The sequence below is a fragment of the Sinohyriopsis cumingii genome, chromosome 11 (assembly GCF_028554795.1).
Source record: "Sinohyriopsis cumingii isolate HCF-2022 chromosome 11, ASM2855479v2, whole genome shotgun sequence".
NCBI classification, from domain to species: Eukaryota; Metazoa; Mollusca; class Bivalvia; order Unionida; family Unionidae; genus Sinohyriopsis; species Sinohyriopsis cumingii.
In genome coordinates, this window is record NC_142971.1 from 5,628,438 (window position 1) to 5,640,538 (window position 12,101).

General features: G+C 34.7%; 1 protein-coding gene across 1 annotated transcript in view; it reads left to right on the plus strand.

The window, feature by feature from the left end:
- Window positions 1-5,958: 5,958 nt before the first annotated feature.
- Window positions 5,959-12,101, plus strand: part of LOC149787557 (nuclear receptor ROR-beta-like) — a 135,650-nt gene continuing 129,507 nt past the window's right edge. Inside the window, exon 1 of the mRNA XM_089973703.1 lies at window positions 5,959-5,975. The gene's annotated coding sequence lies outside the window, so the exon portion shown is untranslated. The remainder of the gene's footprint in view (window positions 5,976-12,101) is intronic.

Genomic DNA, 12,101 nt, shown 5'->3' on the forward strand with positions numbered 1-12,101 from the left:
CCTTTTTTTTAAAAATTTTTTTTTTAAAAAAAAATCCCATGTTCAATTCCCCTTGTCCCTAAACAAGCCCAAACTCTATTCCCATGTTAAATTCCCCTTGTACGTAAAGTGCCCCACGATTTATCGCCATGTTAAATTCCCCTTGTACGTATAGTGCCCCACGATTTTTCTCCATGTTAAATTTCCATTGTACGTATAGTGCCCCAAGGGTGTTTTTAATGCTAATTCCCATTGTACGTATAGTGCCCCCCTTCACTACTTACTCGGATAAGCCCCCGTGTCCCTTAAAATCTGAATAGGGATAGGATTAGCCGAAGCACCCAAGAGTGACATACAACCTTTCGATATGAATGGTTCATAATTCTCCATAATCAAATCAGAATGGGGTTAGATCCAACAAATGTACTGCTTTCAATACATGACCGTGACCTTGACCTCTTAGAAATAAGAGCATTTGGAATAGGCCTGTCTTGATTCTGATGCCTATTTTTCCATTTGTAGCAATCAGAAATATCATGTCCTTTTTCTTACAATATGTACACGTAGGAAGAGACAATGATCTTAAATCAAGCTTCTCTGAAGTCTGATTTTTAGAAGTTGTGCCAGTTTGAGTTTTAGAAGGGCTTGTATTAGGCAGAAATACTTTTTTTTGCCAGAAGACTGTTGAGTAGAAGTCTTATTTACAAAAGGAACTTTATGAGTTAAAGAATACTCGTCATCAGCTCGAGAAGCATTGTTTAAGGTTTCAGTCAGATGCTCGTCAAGATAAGACTTAATGTCACTACGGACAGTTTTTTAAATCTTCAAGTACTATAAGTTGTTTGAGACTTTCATAATCTCGTTCTACTTTCTTGTCTAAGCACCATCTATGAAACAACTGCTCTTTTTCTCTAGCAAATTCGACACGAGTTTGTCCAGCTTCTTTTCTATAGTTTCTGAATTTTTGCCGATAAGCTTCAGGGACGAACTCATAACTTCTTATGATGCATTCTTTAACCACATCATAGTCACCACTTCGGTGAACTGACAGTGAATTGTAAATATCACTAGCCTTACCAGTGAGTACACATTGTAATAACTGAGTCCAATGCTCCCTTGGCCATTTAAAATTTTCAGCAACTTTTTCAGAACAAGTAAAGTATTTGTTTACTTCTTTTTCTCTAAAAGGGGGCACTAATCTAATATTCTTTGCAAGATCAAAACTTATATTTGGATTTGAAGTACAAAGGTGCTTTTCACTTGCCAGTTCCATTTCTTTCATTCTAAACTGATATTCCCTCTCCTTCTCTCGTTCCTCCTTGTCTAACTGCATTTGGTTTTTCTTTTTTTGTAATTGCATTTGTTTTTCTTTTTCTCTTTCTTCAGTTTGTAAATTGATTTGTTCTTTTTGTAACTGCATTTGTCTTTCTTTCTCTTTTTCTTCCGCTTGTAAATGCATTTCTTTTTCTCTTTCCTCTTTCTGAAGCTCCATCTTCCTCAACTCCAATTCAGTCTTGTATTTTAATTTTAATGCCTTCACTTTTATGTCAGAGTATGATACAGATTTACTAATCGTAACCAAAGAACTTTTATCCAAAACATTCTTTTCTACCAAATACTGAACCAAAATATTTCTTATTTCCCGTTTCGTTAAGGAAGCCTTTACCTCAGAAAGATCGTATTTTCTGGAAAGTTAAATCAATTGATCTTTTTTGAAAAGATCTAATTGTTCCAGGGTAGGATTCTGAAAGAAAGATTTCCACATTTGATGACTTTGTGGAAAAAGCTTGCCAATTACACTAAAAATGTCAAAAACTAGGGAATTCAAATTTCAAAAATTAAAGTTTTCTGAAATATTCTAGCCAAAATTCAAAATTATCCTTATTACGAGATACCCAATTCTTATGTTACGTGTTTTGGCTCGAATAAGCAGTAACACAATAAAGAGTCAAAACAACAAGCTTTGAAAAATATAATAATTTATTTCCCTGGAAAAATTCTGTAAAAATGAAAAAATATGAACTTACGATTTTAAGAATCAAATCCGAAAATAATCCAAGAATAAACCACGAATAAAATTTTAGAAGTCATAATAATAAAATGTTCTAATGATTTAAAGTTCGAGCCCCGACGAAGAATCCAAGATGGAAGACGATGACGTATGATGTAACTTGTAGTGTTGAAGTCTACAGTTCTTTGTACAAACAAGAAATATCACCCGGTTTTGGAAATCTAAATAAATTTTTATAAGAGCTGTCTTTGTTCAGGAATTTCACATGAGCAAACGTATTTTCCAGGGGAAAAAAAGAATTAGTAATTTGAAATAACTCTACACAGTACAACATACACTTTCCAGTGTAAAGAAAAAGCCCAACTGAGAATATCTCTCCAAATCAAAGCTTATATCGTATTCTAAAAAGCAAAAGGGGGTCACGTGATCATGTTCCTGAACCTTGTCGAAATTATTTACTTGTTAAAGATCACATACACCCAGTTTGGCCCTGACGAAAGCCAATCATTGACGTGATCCCATTTTATTCACAGACACTGTTTTCAAAGTTAAAAAATTGTTTACATCTTAAATCAGTAGTCCCACCATGACCTCGACAACAACCAATCATTTTAAAATAAAAATAGAACTTATTTACGTGGTTGCTACTAAGTTTGAATCAAGGTCAGAATCTAGATCAACACCTGGTGTTTACTAAAACGAACAGTCAAGGTCAAACTATTTTCTAAAAAAAAAATAAAGTTCCTAACACAACAGAACATAACTACATTATTTTGACCTATTATGAAAAAATATGTTTCTAAAACTTACAAACAATTAAATCAGAAATAATTAAAACAAATATACATAACAAGTGTCATGAACAAGACACTATGACATCTACAAAACGTATTTAGGTTTTCAACAATTAAGTAAAATGTTTCCATTTCTGTTGTTGACTCTAAAGAATGACTTAGTACACTGAGTCAGCATCTGTTGTTTCACATCTAACGGTTCTTCTATAAATTGTATATATGATTGTAGAATGATTGTACATTTTTTGAATTCATCAAATTGTACTATGAATTTAACGAAATGCAAATTTGTTTATTTACCATGAAATACGCTATTCCTTCTTCAAAGTGCACTGTTTTAACCATTTTTCCACCAGGGAGTGATGCTACTTATCTGAAAGTTATTATGATTCAATGTAATATGTAAATCTGTATAATTTCTGCAACATTGGAGTATATCTTTTTGATAGTTCAAACCGTTAACACAAACTAAATATTTCAGCCTTACTGAGGTTCAAATCCTACTTGATCAACAGGACACAAATTGTATCTGCAAATGGGATACACTCCAGCCCAGTTGATCTATGTTGAGGTGTTCCACAGGGGTCTGTTCTTGGACCTCTTAACTTCATTCTATACTCAGTCGCTCTCAAGTGTCATGGATCATCATCCAGTGTCTCACCAATTGTACGCTGATGACAACCAAATATACAAATCTAGCCACCCAACTGAAAGTTGATGCTGCCATCCAAGGTGTAGAGATGTGCATTTCTGATGTGAAATCATGGATGACTTGTAACAAGCTGCAGATGAATGATAATAAAACAGAGGCCATTCTTATCACAACCCAAAGACTTTCTCATTCACATCCTTTACCTTGAGCTGAGACGCATCAGCTCAATTCGCAAATATCTTTCAGTTGCCCACTGAACTTAGACACAAAGACACAGTGATCCCATTCAAGAGTGCTCTCAAAAGTCACTTATTTCGATTGCAAGAACAAACTTAAACACCAATAATGTTTCCTACCTTAAATATTCTCAGCCTGATTTTTTATGTTTTCTAATTTCATGGTGTTTGTTTTTGTAATCATATCATTATGTTTTTTTAAAATTATCTTATAGGTGTTGTCTTATGTTGTAAAGCGCTTAGAGTTTCTAAAGATTAGGCGCTATACAAAGTCCTCATTATTATTATTATATCAATTTGATTGAGTCCCACCACTAAGATAGGTCTATTCCGTCCAAATGTGCATACAATTGTCATTATCTCTGATTAATAACCTTGATGCTTTTATATTAAATTCATTACAAAAATTCCGTATGTAATTATTTATGTCGTGTAAAAAATACCAAACTAATACCTGTCTTTGTTAGTTATCTTTGTTGTCTGTTCTAGTACGTTATCGTTTTGATTTTTAATTGTGATATACAAAATATGAGTGGTATGGTAGTTTCCAACTTCGATTTTTAAATACGGGACTTATTTAAAGAGAGAGAGAGAGAGAGAGAGAGAAAAAAAAATGGTCGGCCGTTTCAAATCCACGCTACTTTTTTGTTTTCTGCCAGCAAAAATTATTATTATTATTATTATTATTATTATCATTATTATTGTTGTTGTTGTTGTTGTTGTTGTGATCTCCGTCAAGTTTACTAAACAGCTGTAAACAGCTACTTTGCAATTGCTGTTCGCTTCTGTGTTTTGTAAAAATACTTGTTGGACGGCATGGTGTTGCTTCCATCCGACAGTTGATATAAGCCATGTAGCTTTTCTATTTTTAAATAGTGCCAATGTTGTGAATAAAGAGAACTGCCTTATTTATATGTTTCGGGAATGCTCCTTAAAAAAAAATCAAGACCAGTCAATACCAGTCACAATTACCACCAGCTTCATCATCATTATCGTCGTTGTCTACGCAGATGTCGACCCTTCCATTATTTGTCTTCAGTACTGTTGATATTATTTATGTTCATCCAGTAAACCTGCTCAACTCCTATTTAACATTGTTTGGAATAAATATCAATAGTATGATAGAATGTAAATGTACAACATTTAAAAAAAAAATTCCTTATCATGATGCTCTGGAAACAACACGCCGCCATGAGCTCATAGCTCATTTTACACATACTATGAGTATGAGGAAAGTAATACACAGTTCTTTACGGTACTCTAGTATACACATCACGAGGCAATAAACTGTAAACGACCATGACCTTTACATAGGTCCACATTACATGTAAAGTGCCCGGATATAACTTCCAAGAAGGTATGTAAAACATTTGATAGCTATAGAATAAGGTTATATAAACCCTACGTTAGCAGTGTAAATAAGTATTTCACATTGTAAACGATTTTTATGTACATAATACTGCTGCAGTTTGTGAAACAAAAACGTTTTAATCTCGAAGATTACACAGAATCGAGCGTGCTGTCTCCATACAGTCGATACAATTGCGCAAGCACCTTACCAAGACTTGAGACGATTTAGTGGGTACCCAATTTCTGCCTCTACTACCCTTTAATTGACGTAATCCCATTTTATTCATAGACACTGTTGTCAAAGCTTGAAAGTTTGAGGATGTCAACTATTTTCATACAAGAAATTGAAGAATGTGCGATAAATCAATCCCTCCCAACACAGTCACACAGCACAGGTACGTGTGGTATTTTTTAAAAAAAAATTTTTATAACAACTTGGCGTGCATGGACTTTGACTTAATTGACACGAATTCGAAAAATTGATTTACAGCGTAAATGAATCTTCTTAGCTCCCGTTATGCATCAGTCGCACTCGCATGATCCTAGTGGTATTGGTAGCTTGTTGCATGACACATTTGTCTTACCTTGTTTACTTCCAAATGTACTATCACTTGTAAAGTTGACATTTACAGATTCGATAGTATAAATACTTAAATAATTTTCGACTTTCTTTCCCCACATGTTACACTCTTGTTTATTGTTGATACATGAAAGTACAACTATCTCCCAAGTTGAAAGATCACTTAACCTAGTTTCTAGCCAATCAGCCTTGTGGAGGTTTTTGTCAACAGTTATGCAAAGCCTAATTATTTCTTTTCTGCCCTACATACACCCATACTGTATAGAAAGCTGTTTATATGTTGATGCAGAATTGATTTAGGGAATAGTTTTATTGTGTTGTGACAGGTATATGGATTTCCAAAATGAGAACTGGCTCAAAGTTTGGAATTTATGTGAGTATGCTTTGATAAACCAACCATAGGCAGAGGTCTCGCTAGGATTTTAAAACTAGGAGTCCAGGACTCCCATTTTGGTAAAAATAGGAGTCCAGGACCCCCATTTTGATAAAAATAGGAGTCCAGGACTCCCATTTTGATAAAAAATAGGAGTCCCACCATCTAAAGTTGCAGTCCCTTCTTTACTACAGAATCAATACAGACGTGGATGCATTTATTTTTAGATGGAGAGGTTTTCCTAATGTAATCACTCACTTGAATACAGCTTCATTGCAAAAGTCGATTGACAGGATTGCTAGTTTATGGTTTATTTATTCGCCTGTGTTTTTGTAGTAATTTTAGGCAATGGTTAAATATTTTCTGATTTGCTGTTTTTCCCCTGTAATTTCACAAATGTCAAGTCGGAAAACAGCTTGGACCTGAAAGCGCATCTCGCGAATTCCACAACATGGCATTATTCCATACGTTTCTGACCTATATAATTTGCATTTCAAAGTTAAATTTTTAATAAAATAATAACTTTGGCTTTGCTTTCAATGATTTGTATATTTTTCTGAAAATATTTGCCCGATGAAATTACGAAAACAGATAATCTAATAAACTGGTACATCCCAGATTTAGCGAAGTCCACCATTATTTCCCATTAGGCCTACTGGGCCACTTACAGTTTCAAACTAATTTTATGACAAATATTGTACAAAAAGCAATTAATATATATCCAGATCACAGATTCTGATCTTAAAACACATGTTTGTATGTTTTATCATCAAATGATATCATGCAGGAAATTGATATTTGCTACCTTACTCGGAAAAGGGTTAATGGTCAATCAGCTATCTAAACATATGCTTGTGAATGGGCAAGAGTTTGTTTGTCAGTGTAATTGATATCAAAACAAGGCCTAACTTCTGATGTCTTGATGAATACATTTGGCTACAACACTAGAACTAACCAGGCTAAGGCGAGGGGATTTTTAAAAAAAAGTATGGTCAGTCAATGTACCTCTTAAATAGCTCTTGTTCGTCCATCAGAGTGATACTGAATTTTGTCAATCCAAGTAAGGACTTATTCCAAACACTAAGCTAGGCATCACACACTTTCTTACACTTAGCTACTGTCCTATCCGAACTATCAGTTCTAGCAGCCTTAGTACTCTTCTGAATCTCATTACAATCTTCATAAGTTTGCCATTTAACCCCAAAAATACTTATCCAAATTTACGAACAGGAGTTTATCTAAGTCTCAACATGTCTCGATTCCGAGGTCACGTGCACAACTTATTCTGATATATTCGGAAATGAACATGATAACAAAAGCTAAAGTTGCTTATTTGATGTATTTTTATAAATGACCGTATGTACATCTGGGTCTTTCTAACTCTGAATTCAATCACTGTAAATATAGATTTGTACATTTTACCACCCATCCACCAGTCAAAGCCTTTGAACTTGCCACCCAGCTATTGCATCATGTGTTTTTATGCACTCAAGGGGTCTTTCAGTCACTGAATTCTGTCATTGTAAATATCAGCATAGCTAATTGATCAACACATTTTCCCAAAAAGCAGGTGGCTGAAGCAGGACTGGCAAGTCTTTGTATTTTGCCACACACCTATTACATGCGTATGGAGGACTCCTGCCTCAGAGATTTTCTGCGTCCCAGATTAAAAATTGGTGTCCAAATACGCGTAATTAAGTGTTTTCGAGATCTCTGCATATGCCTTTGACATTATATCACTGTAGTAAGAAAGTGGCAGAATTTCAGGGGAAAACACACACACACACACACATCAATTTTGTTCCCAATGCCATTCAAATATTTTGTATTAATCATACTTTGTGTAAAATGATGAATGCTTGTCATCTGTCTGCCATAGTAGCATGACTGTATTAGCAACCTGATTAAGATAAGATATCCATTTAGCTACGAGGTTGTAGCCTCAACTTGACTTGTTGTGGCTGAGGTAGGAATTGGGGTACTAATATCCATTGTCTAGCCCTACAATGTAAGACATAGAACATGTTTTTTTTTTAGTGCTATGCCTTACTATCCAAATAACGGCCTTGTATAGCGTGTTCTGATATTGGTTGACATCGGAATGAGTAGTCAAACTTCCAGGAATATCTCATACACTTGGGAGTCTATATCGACACTCTTCCACTAATTTAAGGGTAATTAATATACTTACTGTGCTGTCTTTATCCTGGCTGAATGAAAATATGACACTAGCAAACGGATACATTTTCATGTTCCATTTACATACATTTGAAATTGTTGCAGTGTGACAGTACGTTGAGGTACGTTGAAGTATGTTTAAGTAGGTTCATGTGGCGGATATGTTTCTTGAATGAAACGAAACATTGCTTACAGTTCCAACAGGCAAAATATATTTTATTTGTTTCATTAAAGAATAATATTTCAACTTAACCCCATTTCTGCATTCCCGTCTTTCATTGCTTTCCAGCCAACTGAAATGTAGACCAACGAAACTTGAAACTGGTCCGTTTCTTTTGTTCGAATTTGAATTTATTAGAGAAAAGACATCAGGGTAAGTAAAGTCAGACAAAAACATTTTAACTTTACTTTGTAGAAAAGCATCATTATTGGTTGCCTGAGTTGTGTGTGATTTTTATGAAAATATTTCTTTCATTACACTGTTAGTCAACATTAAAACATGCTACACAGCGCCGTTAGTTATCCCTTTACCTCATAGAGCATAGTTACAAAGTGCACCTGTTACCTATTCGACTCCATACGCATAGGCCTGCCTGTTAACTGTTAAGCAATGTTGTGTATATTACGTTTAACAGCAATTTTAACCATTTTACATTTTTGGTACACATCTATTATGTGTGGAAAAATATAAGAGTAAAGTCCGATTGTTATAGCTGTGTAATTATTTTTCACGGAATTTTTTTTAATATGCTTTTAAATCTTGAGAGAACTCGTTAACCGTCATGTCAGTCAGGCCGTGTGACCAACCGTAGCTGCCATTTCTCATACTCGAAATTTTTCGAGTTTTTCATCTGCGTCTACATCACTAAGTCATCTGAATTTGATAATTTATAAAAACTAATTGCTGCCTACATCAATATAAGCCTTTACCTAAGTTATAGAATCTTTCATAGTTGTGATTCTAATCGTGAAAACTCCGTATGTACTGATGAAATCTGCGACCGCCATTTAGAGAGTGGAGATTACGACCCAGTTACTTTAAATAGCAGATATAAACCAGTGCATAAACAGTGACAAAGTGATCTGACGTAATTGTCATTCGCAGAAATGAATGTAGTGTCTAATGGGGGTTTTCCCCGAAGGTGGCACTATGAAAATCCGGCTTTAAATGGCTGATGTGTACAGCAGGTATCAAAAGGCGCTTCCATGCGAATGGAGTTGAGGCGTCCAAAGACGCTTGCATGAGGTAAAGGGTTATGCAGCAAGACCCATCAATCCCCCATAACAAAAACATTGGGTGATGTGGCGTACGTTGTAGAACTATCCATTGTCCTACATGAAGATCGGACAGCAACCACTCAGGGATCATGTCCTGCTGACCTTTGAATTAGCAAAAAAAATGCAACTTTCAGAAATTTGAAAGAGAAATTATTTGGAACACATTGATGCACAATCTCCAAATGTGTGTTGTTTGTTTTTGGATTTCAATGTATCATTATTAGTTTGAGTTGTATCGTCACTATGATGTATGCAGTGTGGTAGTTTATAGTGATGTCTAGGACTGGGGGATCATGCTGCAGGCATGTAACATCATGTCCCACCCAGTCACATTATCCTGACACCAGGCCAGCCAGCCAGTACTAATCTGTCAGTGTTGAGCGCTAAGCAAGGCACTTGCTATAACTATTTTTATAGTATTTCATATGACTTGCATGGGTTTGAACCTACATCCAACGCAGACACTCTAACCACATATGCCAGAAGAGCTGTCCTTCCAAATGAGAATGTATAAGACTTCATCTGATTGGCCAATAAAATTAGTGATTATGGTAGTAGCATAGGTTACTAGAACATAAGCCCTAAGTGGTCACTGTTATATCTTCATGTAGGACAGTGGAGATCTGATTTTAATCAGATTACTGCATTGGTAGTTCCGAAATAATCCAAAAAAAAACATCATTGTAAATCCAGCATTATTAAAAGTGTTAAGTACAACTCAAGGCTGATAAAATATAATAGCCCTGGTGACTTTCCTGGACTATTCATTTTCAAAGTAAAACTTTCCGAGTTTCCGAGTTGCTAGTCTGCGATAAGTACAATTTTCCTATTTTTAAAAGGTGGGGCAGTCTGTATTTTCATTTTGTAATAACTTTATCTTCCTTTATCTGGTCACTCATGCTCAGGGCATACTGAACTTGAGTCTTCTCTCTCTTGTGCGACCTATTTAAGAATCAACACTGATATTTAAAGCTAGACTATGAGCCAGTTCATGCGCCACGACTTGAACACACTTCTTTTTTAGATCCTGATGACATTAAATATGTCAGTACCTTTTGTCAACAGCAAGTGTCAGTACTGATTAAGAAATATTTAAATAGAATTGAAATACATACTACAATTCAAATAAATGTCTGGTTTAACTAATGCCATTTTTGCTACTGTTCACATGTTTATTTACTGGACTTTTTTGTATTAGCTTGAAAACTGACACATTTTTGTCACTTAAGTGGCAACACAAAATCATGGTTGCTATTACATGCACTTCTTATACCATGTTAGGAAAATATGAACGAAATGGACAACTGTCAGAATGAAATTTTTCACTGAAATATTTAAATTTAAGGGAATTTGTTTAAAATTTAATAACTCTGAAGGAATTTTTTTTTACTATATGTCTAAATATGGTATTTTGTTCTCATTCATTTTACTTGAAACCGTTCCATGAAAACAGACATGATTGTTTAATATGAAACCACTTGTCATAGATTCAGTCTATTGTGATACTACATACAGTGTACATAGTGGACCAGTCCGATCATTAGAATTTACAAGTACCCAATAGAAATTTCAAAAAACTTTGACATCCCTACATGTGTGCAGGTTCTATTACTACATACTACATGGCTGCATTTTGGGATAAGTGATCAAATTATCAGAATGTCAAAAATGCAAAATGAGGCTACTATGATTAATTAGGCAAAAAAGTAATTTTTGTGTTTCTTGTTGGCTGACCTAGCAGTTTTATCCCTCTCATGGTAAAAAAAATTCTGAAAATTGCATTAATCTGTTTGTGATTTTTATTCAGTCTTTTAGGTCATTCTGGCGGCATCTTTTGATTAGATGCATGACTCGCCTAGGTCACCATGCCTATTGTGATGCACTGCATGAATGCATTAAAAAACATCTTATTACCAATTTCATGTCTGCATTTAATTTGGAAGACATGTTGTTCTTTTAAAAACAGAAGAAATAGTGCTGTTTCCTCATGCAAGGAAAATGTCACATAGAACAAGTTCAGGTGTTGGAGTGGGTATGAATACCACATTGTATTTCCTGCAGACGAAAAAAATCTGCTACACCAACCGACACGTGTTTTTTTTTTGTTTAGAAGGAATCGACAACACCTACTTGTCTTCTATAAAAACATTTTACAACTGTGACTTGAAATCTGACCTGTCACGACCCTGTGCTATTTTTATTTATCCCATCAACACATTTAATCACTGATTAAATATCTTAACAAGAAGAGAGACATTCTTGTACCCTATGTATGATTTAAATACTTTACCGATAATTTAATAGCCACTTTTTACTATGTTTCTCTGTTGTTTTGCCAATGCTTCCTGTGTGTCACACACAGAATAAGCTGGAAAGATGTTGGAAATTCAACCATTACATTTGTCATTGGAGCCAACAAGTTTGTGAGGGAGTGGGTGGTATGCATAGGTGTCAACCTTTTCAGATGAAAACCCGTATGCCAGACCAATAAAAACCTTACAAAGACCAAAATGTATTGATACATTATATAAGATCAACAGTTCAAAACAACAAAATGCTATACACAAATTATTATGACACATATTTACATAACTATTTACATTTCTGAAACTTTTATTTAATTCTTTTACTTATAATACTATTGTCTTCCTGCTTTGGCCATGCAAAGAA